The 13,155-nt window shown below is 43.3% G+C and overlaps 1 long non-coding RNA gene across 1 annotated transcript in view; it reads right to left on the reverse strand.

Moving 5' to 3' along the window:
* Positions 1 to 8,973: 8,973 nt before the first annotated feature.
* Positions 8,974 to 13,155, reverse strand: part of LOC133097250 (uncharacterized) — a 120,120-nt gene continuing 115,938 nt past the window's right edge. Inside the window, exon 4 of the long non-coding RNA XR_009702002.1 lies at positions 8,974 to 9,085. This is a non-coding gene — a long non-coding RNA (uncharacterized LOC133097250). The remainder of the gene's footprint in view (positions 9,086 to 13,155) is intronic.

Consider the following 13,155-nt stretch of genomic DNA (forward strand, 5'->3'; position numbering starts at 1 on the left):
TCACATCCTCCAAGGCCCAATTTGACCGGAGAACAGAGCTTCTCTTCTCCCACAGGTTTTAATGAAAATCAGGGCCTGATTACCACTGGCCTGAGTGATGACTGTGTACCCTCCCATGAACCAATCACTGAGCCATGAGAACAGAATTAGCTGACTGGTAACCCTAGGTCACATCATCCCACCACCCCCAGCTGGTATGGGGTCAGGCCCACCCAAACCACGTGGGCTGAAAGGAGGATGAATTTTAAGTAGTCAAGTGTCATAAAAGACAATCTGACAAAATGCTTGAGACTTAGTCCTCATAACAGCTTTGTGTTTCCACCCATTTTACAAATGAGAAAAATGAGACAAGTAAGAGCAAGAACAGGGTTGGAACCTGGTCTTCTCGTTTAGTCCTGTGCTCCCTCCATTTTCGTGTATCGGGGGCACTCTGGGAATTTGTGAAGGGACGACTCTTCCTTGTGTGAGACTGTCCCAAGCATTACAAAGCATTTCCCATCCATGGCTCTAATACCAGTGACACCTGCCTCCCAATACTGTGACAACTAGAAATCCTCACACACATTTCAAAGGTCCACTTGGTGGGGGCAGCACCTCCCTCAGTTGAAAGAAGCTAAATATCACCCAAGTGAACCTTACTATCAGGAGTTTCATACTTCTCAGAGTTCCTAAATATAAGCTCTCACATTAGGCTTCAGAGGTAGTCTGAACTCTTGGTTGGACACCTAGAGATCATCTAGTCCGACCCCTTGGACCAGCAGTTCTGGCCAGAAGGAGAAGGATGAGTGGCGGGCGGAGGGAAGAGGACGGGTGGGAAGGTACTCCTGGAAGTGAGTGTGGAGGGCTGGCGGGGGTAGGTCTCAGTTTCCTATTAATGCTCCTCCTTATCAGAGAACGAAAGCACAGAATTAACACATTTTATGGTCAGGACTCAAGCTGTTTCTTAGAGAAGACAGTATTATCCTCTCTTGCTTGAGTGAGATAAGAAATTATGGGCTTGTGAGAGGCAGTGTTCGATTCTGGACACTGCTCACTAAGGGAGACCTGGCCAAACGGATCTGCCCTTGGATGGAGGCAAACACGAGAGGTGGGGATTTGAAACCAGCTCGTCATACCAAGGGCAACTAAAGAACAGGCCAAGTTGTACCCAAGAAAATACTCAAAATGAGACAGGAAAGTGGCTTCCTAAGATACTGAAGACAACCACCCAGGAGTAGACTTGGAATTACTCTTTATAGCTCAAATGGGTAGAACCAGGGTTGATGGAGGCACAGAGAACACTGGAACAATGACAGATGTTTGCTAGTAGAGTGAGCTGTCTGGGAAGGTAGTAAGTTCCCCGCTGCTGGAAGTATCCAAGCACACCCTGAGGTGCTGACGTGGGTTTGAAGCTTAGCCTCTCAAACTTTCTGAAGCAACACAAACTGGATGAAGTTTTAGCGCCCCGTACACTGCTAAGAGAGATGACGTAGAAAGAGTGGGTTGTAAGCTATGCTCAGTTTCTATTAGAATAACTGCAGGATAGGACCCCTTCCTCTCCTGCCCAAAAAAGCCTATCAGAACATAGTGTGACAGACATTATTGTAGGATAATCTTGAATCTGTTCTAATTTACGAAGAAAAAAAAAGGAAGTCTTTAAAAAACTTTCATACTTTATTGATAATGCAATACTTCTGTGAAAACAAGTAATTTACAAGTAATCACTTCGTAAAGAACTGCTGGCCTAAGGGGTTACACTAAATGATCTTTAAGGTTTGTCCAACCAAGGCTGAGTCTAAACCTAAAACTCCATGGGCTCCAGTGTCTGGAGGCTGTTTAGTAATCTACCCACAAGAATTCTGGCAAGTATGGGGTGTACTGTTGCGCTTCTGACTATCTCATGGGCAGTCAGAGCCTCACAGATGTCCAAAGGCTAAAATGAAGTGGACTTTACACATCACACTAGAACTGCCTGGGGAAGTAGTGGTAAGTTTTACAAAGCAATTGTGACCTCACTATGTCACTCCCTTTTCTGAAGAAGTACAGGTTTAGACGGCTTTCTTTGCAAAGGGTCATCTCTGTCTGTTGGCTGAACTCTGAGATGGAAAGACATTTCCCTCTAGCAACAAAGCCATTTTAAATCAGAAATGCTGTGAGATTGTGGGACCATAGGTCAGGTATTAGAGAGACTGGAAAACTCCCATCTCGCCTGGAAATGCCCTCACAGGGACCTCTCCAAACTTTGATCTTCAAAGCCACTGGAGCCAAACTAGCTGGCCATTGCATATTTTCATGACATCAAGTGGAAATGTTGTTCTATTTCATCCTCTAGGATTTGGCATGAATTCTAGGTCTCTGTTTCGGTTAAAATGCAAAAATGCAAGTTTCCGTGGGACACCAGGTGCATTAGAGATTGTTGGGGTCAATGTACAGAAATGTGGAAAAGTGGGACTTGGTCTTTGTCAAGAGACCCAGAGGTGGCTGTAGCTTACTCTTTTTGTTATCAAGAAATTAAGAAAGGCATACCTTGCTGCCCCCATTATCCCTTCCATCACATCAGCAAGGTCATTTTTTTTCCACTATCACAATGAAGTGGTATCGTTGCTGCTTAGTTGCGAGGGCTCATGGGAGCAAACATTCTTCTTAACAGAACTATAACCTTCTGGATGATGCTATCCCCAACCTTGTTGCTATGGTTAGAGTATGTGCTGCCCTTCTCTTTCTAACCTTCTGCTGCAGCATACATATTTGTGAAATTCACAGTGCTTACTGCAAAACTGAGCAAAATGAATATTCATGCTCATGCATTCAAGAAATACTTATTGTGCACTAATATGTGCTTACTTGGTATCTCAAGTTGATTTCACTTATCTGAAAAAAATCTTGCTTACAGATGGATTACCTTTCTATTATATTATTTACCAAATGTTCCAAATAAATATAGAGGCAGAGGCTCCCTAAAAATTATAAAAATGGAAGCGACATATCCCAGGATTCCACAGTCAACCCTTTTTCCTTTCCCTTCTCACTCTACACTTCTCCCTGGAGTATAAAATGTCTTTTCATGGTTATAATTACCACCTGAAGTCTACATCATCTGTCCGTATATCAGTGCTGAATTTCAGATCTGTGTGTCCAACTAACTAAGCAGTCATCTTCAGAAATCTGGCAAGAAACCAGATTCATGATGTTCCCAAACCAGAATTCATCACTTGACAACACCACCCCCTCCTTCTCACCTTCACCCCGTCCTCCATCCCTTCCCCTACCAACAACCAGTTTCCCTCCTTGTACTCCAGGTTTTAGCTGGCGGTGCCGCCATCTACCCATCAAAAACATTGCTGCCCCACTGGACCCTTTTTCCTTCACCCTCCACATTAAATCAAACAACAAATCCTACTGATTGAACCTCCCAGAGAGCCTTCACAACTCTTTTTCCCTTTCATTCCCACAGCCTCACGCGAGGTCTCAGAGCCTCTCACATGGACTATTTCTCTGACTGGTATCTTGCTCTTTAGCTAAAAACCGCAGTGATCTTCCTAAAACACCAATCTCATCATGTCACCCTCCACCTGTCCCCACCCCAGATCCCACTGTCCTCAGCTCAAAATGCTTCCAACGTTCCTCATCACCTGTGCAGTAAAATCCAGGAGAGATCTGATCCCTGTGTTTTCTCCCACTCCCCCTGCACTTACTCTGTGCTTTAGGTCTACCCATCTTTAATAATCCCCATATGGCCAGCATAGTTCAGGCCACCATATCATTGCCCTCATTTCCTCTGCCTGAAAGCATTTCCCATTTCATCCATCTAGTAAATTCTTGTTGGTGCTTCAAAACCCACTGGTGTGCAGCCTCTTCCTGGAAGCCTTTCCTGACTCTCTTGCTCCGTGTTATGTCTGCATCTTACACCGCATCTGCTATTCTTATCCCACTGTTGTCACTGGGGATCCTCTAGAACGCCATGAGCTTCTTAAGAGCAGGGATTGTGTCTTAGTCTGTCTGCCTCCTCAGTTCTGGGTACTGTTCCTTGCACACCGTAGAAGCAAATGACTTATAAAGTGTAAGGAAGATGGTCTCAACTAGACCCCCAAGGGGAGGGAAGGGAGGGAGGGAGACAGATTTTTTTTAACCATCAATAATTTTTCTAGTCCTTTAAAGATGGAGGTTTGCATTCACCTCTGAGGGCACCGTTCCTTTGTTTCTGTAAAACTTTAATGATCCTTTGTGCAAAAGTGAAGCTATGATCCTTAGTTGCAATGAAGAGTTTCTAGACAATGAGTGAGGAGCTAAACGGCTCCACATGAAAATGTAAAAGGTAGTCGTTATTGACGATAGTCATCTGAGATGATTATGCTGTTGAGAGACTGGCATGGACTAAGGGTGAGGAGGGCCTGGGAGTAGTGCTAGTGGAGTACGGGTCTGCAGTGGGCAGGCAGGAACTTGGCAAGAGCACTCATTTTGTAGGGATGCAAACTGGCCAGGAGCAAGGCCCAGGGCTGGGGGTAAGAGGAGGGATAACGGGAGGGTATCCCTGTGGAAGAGAATGGCCAAAGGACCTAAAGAAAGACACTTGTGGTGTCCAGCTTTAAGGCACCCCCGACTCCCTGTGTCCTTTGACCCTACTCTTCAGTAAAGCTTTATGAAATTTCACAGCTCCATCTTAGTTGAAATTTGGGGAATTAATACAGCAGCCAGGGTCCACTATCACACAGTCAATACAAAGACCACCAAAATAATCTAAAATGAAGGCAAGAGTTTATTACCAACCAGGCAAAGGAGATTCATGTTCCTTAAGAAAAGTCAGTGAGTGTCCCCCAAGCTGAAAGTGAAGGGACAGATATAATATGGAGAAGAAGTTTTTCCAAATTTCTGATTGGTTCAAAAGTGGATTGGAAAGTCTCCCTTAAGCCACAGGTGCAGTTCTCAAACAGGTCCAGAAGAGGCTATATAAGGCTCTAGAGGTTTCAGTGTCACTCAGTGTCACTTGAATTGGCATGCTCAAGGCTTGGTTAAATTTTTCTTTAATATTTTTCTTGGAGTAACAGTAAACAAGTAGCTTATAACAGTCTGAGTTTTGACATAGAAAGTGGCCATGGTTCGAGGCCAGATGTCAGGCCAAGGTGAAAAGCAACAACCAGGGTAAATTTTGAAGTATGTAAATGTTCCTGAGAGATTCCAGGGCACCCTGGAGAGGCTCGCCTGATAGAATATTAGGGGCTTAGATGATAGATACTTGGCTATTAAAGGAGAAAGACTCCTGAACTTGGAACAACTAGGGCCATCAGGGTTATATACGTCACCACCCCCCCCAAAAAAATAAAAATAGTTTTAAACCCAGTTCTTCCCTACAATTAGTAATATTGACTCTTACCTTCCTTTTCAACTGAACTCAGGGAAAACATCACATCAGAGTTAGAGGTGGGAAATTAGATCTATTCTACATAAAGACAATCATGTTAGTTACACACCAAAACCCACAGATACTGATTTTGTCTATTGAAGCAACACAAAACTTCTACAATTTTTTTTAGAAATCATTATCATTTCCTTTCTATGAAAAATTACCACAGAAGTATTATTCTTTTTTTTTTTTTCAAACACAATTGAAATTGTACATGGTAGGGAAGTTTTTTTTTTTTTAACATCTTTATTGGAGTATAATTGCTTTACAATGGTGTGTTAGTTTCTACTTTATAACAAAGTGAATCAGTTATACATATACATATGTTCCCATATCTCTTCCCTCTTGCATCTCCTTTCCTCCCACCCTCCCTATCCCACCCCTCTAGGTGGTCACAAAGCACCGAGCTAATCTCCCTGTGCTATGCGGTTGCTTCGGTAGGGAAGTTTTTTTTTTTTTTTTTTTTTTTTTTTTTTTAAACATCTTTATTGAAGTATAATTGCTTTACAATGGTGTGCTAGCTTCTGCTTTACAACAAAGTGAATCAGTTATACATATACATATGTTCCCATATCTCTTCCCTCTTGCATCTCCTTTCCTCCCACCCTCCCTATCCCACCCCTCTAGGTGGTCACAAAGCACCGAGCTAATCTCCCTGTGCTATGCGGTTGCTTCGGTAGGGAAGTTTTTAATTAGTCTGTTCTGAGCAGGAACTGTGTGTGCTCACTGCAGTAGGAGCCTAATAAATTACTTCATAATCTCAATGGGAGGTTTTGTGTCGGAAAACACTCATTAGTTTGCACCACCAGCCAGCGGCTTCCTGTGAAAGGGCTTAGAGACATGCTGCAGTAGGTGTAGATCAAGTTGCTTCCAGCAAACTTCCAGGGCAGTAAAAACAAACATGCCTGGATGGTGAGGGAAGCCAGGTGGATCTGAGCTTTGATGTCTGGAGACCAAGGAACTTTGGAAACTCCATACCAGCCCCTTCTGCCCAGTCCATACTTTCCTTCTCGATAAAGCTCTTCTCCCACCCCAAAAAGGGCTTTTCAATTTTCAAATCATCCCACTGTCATTTTTTTGAGTGTGAAGAAATCAAATGTTTGTGAATACTTGTCCCAGACGAGTAAGGAAAGTTTTACACAGTTCTATTCAGATAGGTAGATACATATGTACATACACACATGCAATACAGATAGACATAGAAAATGAGCGGGGAAAAACCCGATATTAGCCCAGCTAGTAAGATGGGTCCTCTCAGAGGGAGCATAGTATTTGATACGTTGGTAAGTCACTTGGAGTAAGGGTGAGGTCCCAAGAGGCAGGCTCTTACGATAAAAGATGTTTCCTAAATGCTTTCTAAGGAGAGAGGGTCTTGCTGATTTCAGGGTTTTAATATTGTTGCACCCTGATGGTTTGGTACATAAATTTGGGTGGTTGCTGAGGTAGACCTGTTCTGCAAAATAGAGGTGAGAATTTGAAACTGGGGATGCAGGATTCAGGGAGAGAGGAATGAACCAATAACACGAGGCTTTGTATGCAAGAAAGGAAAGAAGGAAAAATTTATTTCTTAGCAGAGTGGGAGAGCTGCAATGTCTAAGGGGGATTCTGAAGTTATTTGCTGGAGGAGGTACACGGTAAATTCCTTCCACCTACCCTAGGAAACTACTTCCCAGAAGCAGACCCTGAGGCTAGGATGGTGTGCAGGGGGTTTATTAAGGGAGATCGGTAAGGAAGCAGGGAAATGAGACGGGGAAGAGGGAAAAGTCAAGCTAACATGTGAGCCAAGCAAAGTCTGTCAGCCTGATCCCACACGGGAACTCCGGAGTGTAAGTTCAGCTCAGGGTCGTCCCCACCAGAGGCGGGGAGCTGGGCTTCCACACTCCTGCACTTGTCAGTCACTGGTCAAGCATGGGATGGAGGAAGGGAATAAATCCCCAAGCGCTCCGGGCTCACTGTGGAGGGAAAGTGGCTCCAGTAGCCCAAGGTCGGTCTATTTGAGAACCCGCAGTGTTCTCGGAAGAAGAGTCACACAAGTGCTGACTGTTAGAAGCCGAAGGGGCAGGTGGGGCTCGGGGGAGAGCACAAAATGGTAAAAGGGGAATCTGAGGAGATCTGATAGAGCATTGATATTGTTCACTACAAAAGTCTTTAATAAACCCTACATTTGCTCACCAGTGTTTGTGCTTGAGTCAGTTCTTCATGGTGATAAAAGCGGAACTGATGTAGGCATCCAGGCCAGATCTGCAAGGAGCAAAAGCAGAGACTGTGCTTGTGGGTGCAGAGGGTGGGAAATACCTGACATCTGGGTCCATATGCTTTTAGAACCAATCTCAAAATTAAATCCAAATATGTGTACACGTGAAGCGATACTGCTTCATGATGCCATAATGAAATGGAATCCCTGTTATCAAAACGTGACTTATATATGGTAGTCACATCTCTGACCATTTCTGCTGGGAAAACGGCCATGGCTCCTCCTTGCCCAGCTAACGCAGTGAGGCAATCCCCTCCACAATCTGGCTCTGGCCTCTTGCTCCAGCTTGATCTCAGCCACACTTCTGCCATGTGCTGCTTCATCCACAATCCATGCTGTCCTTTCACAGTTGCCACCAAATAAACCTTAACATGCACCAGGCACTGGGATAATATGGGTTATAAGTGTCACTTAATCCTCACAATAACTCCATGTCATAGGTGCTATTTTCTTTATTTCACAGAGGAGGAAACTGCAGCTGAATGAGGTAAAGTCCAAGTTCTCTATATGGGTCAGGGGTGGAGCTGCATTTGGACCCAGGACCAGGTGACTGAGTCAGTACTTTCAGTTGCTCTGCTTCCCTCCTCCGTGGACATTTTCCCCCTTCTAAAGCCCCTTCTCCATTTCAGAATTTCAGTACCCTACCACCTTCCAAGACCCAGTTCCAATGCATTATCCTTCACAAAGCCTTTTAAATTAGGCAGAACTCTTGGAGGAAAGGAATAGAAATCCAATATACAAAAAAGGAAAATGATTGGTTTGAGTGGTTGGGAAGAACACTGAGGTGGCACATGTTTGAAGGGATTGCCGCAGAAACTAGGACCTAATCAGGACTTAGTGCAGCTAGAATTCTCTCTCTACCTCAATCTTTTATCTTACATCCCCCTCTCAGCCCAATACCTCAGCAGTCTGAGACACCTCTCTCTCTCTCGTTGAACATTTATCAACCCAGAAAGGCCTTGATTGGCCCTACTTGGGTCATGTGCTTATCCTTGCCTTAATCAAGGTGTCCAAGGGAATAGAGTATTACGATCAGCCCAGACCAAAGAGTCTGGTTTGTAACCTAAGGAAGTGGGTGGGAGAAAAACATCTGGGCAATTCACAGCAATAGCTTCTACTGTTCATTACACCATTTATGAAGATCCAGACAGAATTACTCTGCTCCAGTTTCTCTGGCATAAAACAGCCATTTATCATGCTCTCAGATTCTGTGGGTCAGGAATTTGGATGGGACACAGTGGGGATGGCTTTTCTCTGCTCCATAGAGTCTGGTGCCTGAGATCAAAGACTAACCCAGGGGCCAGATTTACTCACTCTCGTGTCTGGCAGTTGATTCTGGCCATCAGCAGGGGAGCTCAGTTCTCTCCACGTGGCTTCTCCATGTGGGCTCTCTGTGGGAGGTGGTTGGGGCTTTCTCACAGCAAGGTAGCTGATTTCCACAGCTGAACATCCTAAAAGAGAGACAGCCAGGTGGGAACTGTATTGCCTCTTCTAACCTAGCTTCAAAAGTTCTGCCACATTCAATTTGTTGGAGCTTCACAAGCCTGCCCAGGTTCAAGGGGATGGGAAATAGACTCCACTCCTTGAGGGGGGAAAATTCTGGAAGAGAATGTGGGACCACACATACTGCTGTAACATTTTTGAAAAATAAAGACTGCCACACATTTTTTTCCTATGAATTCTCTTTATATGTGTTTGTCATATATTCCCTAAATTATTGTGAGCTCTGTGAGATATTCATCTTTGTATTTCTACGCAGTGCCTTGAACAAGACCTTCTATACAATAGGTCTTCAGATATGTTAGTAGGCTATGAATCTCTGACCTATTGGCATCACAATTTTCCCACCAACTAGCTGTGTAACTGTGAGAAAAATGACATAACATCTCTGAGACTCAGCTTACAAACTGAGGGAGTTTAAATAAATTTGTGGTTTCTAAACATTCTAGTTTAGCAGCAAATTACAAGTCATTTTCTTCAAATTACATCTAACTCAGAATCCTAGTCCATAAAAAAGATTTTTAAAAAAAACAGATATGGAGAAAAGGGAACTCTTGTGTACTGTTGATAGGAATGTAAATTGGTGCAGTCACTACAGAAAACAGTATGGAGATTCCTCAAAAAATTAAAAATAGAATTACTATATGATCCAGCATTCCCACTTCTGGGTATCTATGCAAAGGAAATGAAAACAGGATCTTGAAGAGATATATGCACTCCCCTGTTCACTGCAGCAGTGTTCACAAAGCCAAGATATGGAAACAATCTAAATGTCCATCAATGGACGAATGGATGAAGAAGTGGTATATATATATATATACCACATACAATGGAATATTATTCAGCTGTGAGAAAGAAGGACATCCTGCTATTTGCAACAACATGGATGGGCCCTGAAGGCATTATGCTAAGTAAAATAACTCAGAGAAAGATAAACACTGTATATCATTTACATATAATAAATGGTGGGATCTAAAAAGCTGAACTCATAGAAACAGAGACTAGAATGGTGGTTACCAGGGGCTTGAGGGGTGACGGAACTGGGGGAGATGTTGATCAAAGAATGCAAACTTCCAGCTATAAAATAAATAAGTTCTGGGGATCTAATGTACAGCATGCTAATTATAGTCAATAATACTGTATTGTATACTGGAAAGTTGCTAAGAGAGCACATCTTAAATGTTCTCATCACAAAAATGAAATGGTAATTCTGTGAGGTGATGGGGGTGTTAGCTAACACTATGGTGGTAATCATTTTGCAATATATAAGTGTATCAAATCACCTTAAATTTACACAATGTTATATGTCAATTATATCTCAATAAAGCTGGAGGAAGAAAACAGAGATGCTCTTTTTGAAGCAGGTGTAAGAGGACTAGAGAGCTACATACTTCCCTCCCCTCCCCCTCACTGCTTTGGCTGACCCTGAGACAGTATTATGGAGCTGGTGGCCATCTGCTATTTTTAATCTTCTAGAATCTCTTCTGTAAAAAGAATCTACCCCTTTTCTTGGGAACTACTCAGATCTCTCTCTCTCTTTCTCTCTCTCTCTCCCAATCTATTTGACTCACACAGGGCTGATCCCAGCCCCCAGCTCTAGAGATGGGAATGTGACCCACATATGGCCAAGCAGAGTCAGTATGATTGCCTTGGAAGTGAGCATATGATCCACTCAGGGTCAATGAAACTTAATTCTAAGATTTTTTTTTACTGAAAATATCAGGAAGGAGGATGATCTTTGTTCTGGAGCTGCTGCTGACCATCTTTGCTGCTTTATGGGAGAGCATCTGACTGAGAATTAAGCTCTAAAACAGAGGGAAGATGAAGTAAGAGACAAGGGTAAGGGGAACGGGGAGGGGGTGACTTAAGAACACATCATTTAAGCAACTGGTTCCAAGCATGCCTGATGCTAATATAAACCCTGGATTTTCCCAGACAGTTTGAACTGTTTTTATGTCACTGTAGAGTGAAAGAATCGTGGCAGATAGAACTGCAGGTTCTGTGAAAACCACTACAGTAAATGATCTCTAAGGCCCCTTTCCATGGCATGAACCTCTGACGCTGTAGATCTTTCAGCTGCTCATCTTTTGTTGCTATAGCACCGTAGCATGGGAAATGCGTTGGTTTCTCTGAAATTGCAGAATATCTGGTTGTGAAGAGGACACCAGGAAAATGCCTACAGATACAGGCAAGGCTCACTTCTGATCATACTTGACGTTTGTTCCAAGGCATCCTGGACTCTCTGTTTCTAGGATTGAGCTTACTAGATATGGAAGCTTTTAATCATACATAAATTCTATATTAAAAAGCCGTATGTCTTCTGTAGGAGGAACCACATCAATGGACCTTCAAACTATTGTTGATTGTGGAATGGGGGGAGCAGGGCATATAGTCAAACACCCATTTGGGCAGAAGAATAAAAAAAAAGACACTGACCAACCAAATCTGATGGGCTAGCTTGCTGCCTTCTGCCATGGTCCTTTGCAAAGCCGGGTGCACGGGGGTGGGGGCAGTGACATCTCACACACACCCCTACGCATGCTTTAGGGGTTGAAAGTAAACCCTGATGCTCTTTGCACTTCTGTTATGCCTCCTGGAATGTCTCTTTGCATTTTTCATACCCTACAGGGGGCCACTTGTAGATTTATATCAAGAACATGGAACCACACCAAAACCAGGGACGAATCTCTCATCCCAGTCAGTGCTGACCACTGTGGGATCTGATGTCTTTAGCAGAGGATGTTATCCCAGCATCTCAGGGCCCAGAGCACTCTTGGTGCTGAGTCACCGGCTAGTCAAGTTAGATGCTTTGCCTCTGAGTGATGCTGCCTCTACTCATTTTCCTGTACTTATTTCAAAGAGATTTCATAATAGAGAAAGATTACCACCAAAGAAGATGATTTTTAAATGGTATTTAAATAGGAACCCCTGATCTTTTTCCATGCTTTTCTTAAGTTACCTTTGTGCCTTTTCTATTTGCAAATGATATCACCGAAACTTCTGTGTTTTAAATTGAGTCCCTACCACTTGCAGGAATTCCTCTCTCTTTTTTGCCTGCTGCCTCACCCTGACTGGAGTCAGATTCTGTTATGCCACAGTCATTTTCAGGAATGCAGATGGTGCTGCCAGAGGCCCAGGATTATGATTTTCCCTTACAGAGCAAGATGGTTTCAGGGCAATTGTTCTTAGAAATCTATACCCCAGAGTAAACCTGAGGAGGTGACGATGAGGCAAGAGAGAGGACTGAAGGCTCAGCTGCAGGGTCTCCTTGCCCTGGTGTAAAAGCCCTTCTTCACTGTGAAATGGGACTAGGCAGGGCCCAGCACATAGTAGGCACTTAATAAGTGCCAAATGAAAGAATGAAGGACCAGAAGGGTGGCATAAAATGTGCAATTTCATTCCATTTCAGAGACTTCACATAGGAATCCAATAGTGGAAGAAGGAGAAACAATATTTGATCACCTGTTGTCCCTATGGGGATACAGTTGAGGGTTCAAAAATAATTTTCTAAAGAAATATCCTAGATCCTCACCTCACTGATGCTGAGAATCAAAGAACTGGATTTTACATGCAGAAATTCTCTTTTAAATATCTACAGTTGGCCCTGAAGATCTCCAAACTGAGTTTTTCTGAGCATACTGTGGAATATTAAGAGGTGTTGTTTGGAGAAATGATTCCATATTGGAACGAGTTTGGGAAGTAACATGGTAGACAGAAGTCAACAGGCATCTTTACTGCAGGATTTCTCCAGTCTCTCAGACTTCCGCACTGCAGGACTTTAATAGTCTTTAACAGCTATCGCTCATAGTAAATCTCCAAGGGGCAATCCAGTGGACAGTGCTGATCAATATTTTGAACACAGAATCCCCTTTTTTTAAAGTTTCTACTATTACCATCTGAAGGGTCTTTGATACACACTTTTGGAAAGGCTGTCCTGAAACAAAGTTCCCATTGTGTTTCTTTTTATTTCTCCTATGGATATATTCAGCACAAGGGAGAGTCTATTCTCTTCCCCTGCTCT

This window comes from Eubalaena glacialis, chromosome 9, assembly GCF_028564815.1.
Source record: "Eubalaena glacialis isolate mEubGla1 chromosome 9, mEubGla1.1.hap2.+ XY, whole genome shotgun sequence".
In the NCBI taxonomy this organism is placed as follows: Eukaryota; Metazoa; Chordata; class Mammalia; order Artiodactyla; family Balaenidae; genus Eubalaena; species Eubalaena glacialis.